Here is a 3,496-nt window from a genome sequence, read left to right as displayed (position 1 = left end):
AAAATACAAAACTAACATCTGTCACTTCTGTCATGCTGACAATTTGACATATATATGCATGCAGAAAAAGTTCCAACTCGGCCATCTGAGCAGCTGTGCTCTAATATGATGAACATACTGCCACTATGTTCACACTGACAGAAGGTGTATTCAAAATATTTCATATACTAAATACTGCAATAGTCTCTACACATATAAATGCTGGTTATAATAGCTTTTGCTTTGATTAAAAGTGTCTTAAGCTAACATTAAGTGCACTAAAATCCACAACAGTTCAGAAATCTATGACCTTACACTAAAGAAATCCAAAATGTACAACTATAAAAGCAAGAAACAATTACTTCCATGCAAGACTTAAACTGAAAATTGCAAGGAAATGCAAGTTAAAACAGCAAGCTCAAATATATTTAACACTCAAAGGGTCAGCAGCGAGTTTTACCAACAATTGACTTAAAAAAGAAAACACATCCTCTTTGTTGGTATAAATCAGACCTTCCAATACGAGAGCAGCCATCTGTCCTCTAGTTGAAGAGATTCGCTCTTCTACAGTGGTTTTACTGAAATCTTTCCTCTCAGTTAGATCATAAGCGGGATAGTTTTCATGTGCCTCTTTGCAAATCTGCTTCATTGTGACTTCTTCCAAGTTAGCATCAGCCAGTAATTTCTTCACTGTTTCCTTTAACTCTTCATTTGTAGGTGGTTTTTCAATTTTTTAATTAATGGTTCATCATCAGAACTATCTTCAGATTCAGATTCTTTTTTGGAACTGTTTGATTCTTCTGGTGGTGCTGCTGTCTGCCTTTATAACATCAGCACTTTTTACAGACTTGTTACTTTCAGCAGCAGCTTTTGATTTTGCCTTTTCTTCTATAGCTGTCTGTTTGGTAGTTGCTCCTCTTCACTTTCTTTCTCTTCACCTTCTGAAGACTCCGCCTTATTTTTCTTCTCATCTTCGTCACTACTCTACTCATCTGACAGAATTTCAGGACATTTGGTTTCCTTTGACTTCCTTGTTGTTCCAGAACTATTCCGTTCCTTTTTACTACCTTGGCTTGAAGATTTTTTTTGGATTTTGGCAATGGTTTGCCAGAAGGCTTTGGATGCATTAAGAAATTCCAGATCCTCTTCACTAGTTTGCTCTTCATGCCTGATCTACCTAAATCATGCTGCTCGGGACAGAGGGTGCTCACTAGGAGGCTGCACTTGGCTCCTCAGAATCCTTAAATCATTTTTTTAAAAGCAACTACAGATATCCCTGTCTAAATTATGATTAATATGTTGGCATATGTTAAGTTTATATATATATGATTTTAACGAAGAAAGTAGTATCTGGTCATCACAGAACCTTAGCAGGGAGCCCTGGTAACTAGGTTGTTGTTCATTTATACTTGAGAAGACTAGAGCTTCTGGTGCTCGAGAGCCATGAACAGATGACCACAAAGAATAAAAGCGCAATCCAGGATGGGTTCAGTCTCAGACTAGGGCCTCTGGAACCAGGTTCAATACAAGAGAAGCATTCCTTCAGACTGTCCTGGGAACACAGGCTCATTTGATGCAAGGCCACAAAATTAACTTTGAGTACAAATAACAGTGTTGTTGGTGGTTGTTTTGTTTATTACTCTTTATACTCTTTTGGATTTTTTGCTCTTTTTACTCTTTATTCTTAGGTCCTTTCGGGAACAGCCACCCAGCTCCAGAATAAATCACACACAGAGGCTTATTATTAATTATAAATGCCCGGCCTTAGCTTGGCTTGTTTCGTGCCAGCTTTTCTTTTTTTTTTTATTTGTTAAAGATTTCTGTCTCTTCCCCGCCACCGCCTCCCATTGCCCTCCCCCTCCTTCAATCAAGTCCCCCTCCCTCGTCAGCTTGAAGAGCAATCAGGGTTCCCTGACCTGTGGGAAGTCCAAGGACCACCCACCTCCATCCAGGTCTAGTAAGGTAAGCACCCAAACATCCTAGGCTCCCACAAAGCCAGTACGTGCAGTAGGATCAAAAACCCATTGCCATTGTTCTTGAGTTCTCAGTAGTCCTCCTTGTCCGCTATGTTCAGCAAGTCCGGTTTTATCCCATGATTTTTCAGACCCAGGCCAGCTGGCCTTGGTGAGTTCCCAATAGAACATCCCCATTGTCTCAGTGTGTGGGTACACCCCTCACGGTCCTGAGTTCCTTGTTCGTGCTCTCTCTCCATCTGCTCCTGTTTTGGACCTTGAGATTTCAGTCTGGTGCTCCAATGTGGGTCCCTGTCTCTGTCTCCTTTCACCACCTGATGAAGGCTAATATTCAGGAGGATGCCTATATGTTTTTCTTTGGGTTCTCCTTTTTATTTAGCTTCTCTAGGATCACAAATTATAGGCTCAATGTCTTTTATTTATGGCTAGAAACCAAATATGAGTGAGTACATCCCATGTTCCTCTTTTTGGGTCTGGCTTACCTCACTCAGGATAGTGTTTTCTATTTCCATCCATTTGCATGCAAAATTCAAGAAGTCATTGTTTTTTACTGCTGAGTAGTACTCTAATATGTATATATTTCATACTTTCTTCATCCATTCTTCCATTGAAGGACATCTTGGTTGTTTCCAGGTTCTGGCTATTACAAACAATGCTACTATGAACATAGTTGAGCATATACTTTTGTTGTATGTTAGGGCCTCTTTTGAGTATATTCCCAAGAGTGGAATTGCTGGGTCCAGGGGTAGGTTGATCCCGAATTTCCTGAGAAACCCCCACACTGCTTTCTAAAGTGGTTGCACAAGTTTGCATTCCCACCAGCAATTGTTGTGGGAGGTCCTTCTGCTCCTCCAGCCTATAGCCGCTGAGATACCAGCCCATTGGGCGTGGTCTCTCTCCCTTTAAAAAAGCGGCCACTTCCCTCTCCTCTCTCTCTTTACTTCCTGCTCCGCTGGCAGCTAGATTCCCTTCCTGGTTGCGCAGAGGGCTGTTGTCTGGGATGGTGATCTGTAAGTTTTTTCCCCTTTAAATGAATACCACCCTATTAATCATAATTCCAAACTGGTGTGGCATTGTTTGTGACTTACGCCTTCATCTGGCGCCCTACTTGGGGCCTCTCCTTCCCCTGCTCAGCTGCCGGCCGCGAGTTCAGCTTGGCGCGAACCCTCCCTTCCTCAACCGCAGCCTGTGCCTTGCGGCAGCCTTGTGACCAGTGTCTTGTGCGTGGAGGCAGCAGTTTAATATAAATTATCATGCACTGGCTTTTCTTGCTGCAGTTCTTTATATTTTTCTTTTAGACACCTCAGATTGACTTCAAGTCCCCACGTACGCTATTGTCTGCCTCCCCACGTGGATTTAAACTCCACAGGCCCACGTAGTCTCTGCCCGCGTGGTTCGCTCTTTTCTGAGTCGTTTTTTAAATCTCCCTTGCAAGCACAGCTCTTAAGCAACGCAAACCAGAGCACGCGGTTGCCAGTTGCCAAAAGCTGCAACCACTCGGGGTGACTCTGTCACGTGGAGGCATACATGGCTTCCAGGTTACT

The 3,496-nt window shown here is 42.6% G+C and overlaps 1 pseudogene; it reads right to left on the bottom strand.

The window, feature by feature from the left end:
- Positions 1-397: 397 nt before the first annotated feature.
- Positions 398-3,207, bottom strand: LOC101984979 (annotated as a pseudogene).
- Between the last annotated feature and the right edge of the window lie 289 nt (positions 3,208-3,496).

This window comes from Microtus ochrogaster, linkage group LG4 (genome assembly GCF_000317375.1).
Source record: "Microtus ochrogaster isolate Prairie Vole_2 linkage group LG4, MicOch1.0, whole genome shotgun sequence".
In the NCBI taxonomy this organism is placed as follows: Eukaryota; Metazoa; Chordata; class Mammalia; order Rodentia; family Cricetidae; genus Microtus; species Microtus ochrogaster.
The sequence above is the reverse complement of the archived record's forward strand: the minus strand, read 5'-3'. Positions and strand labels throughout refer to the sequence as shown.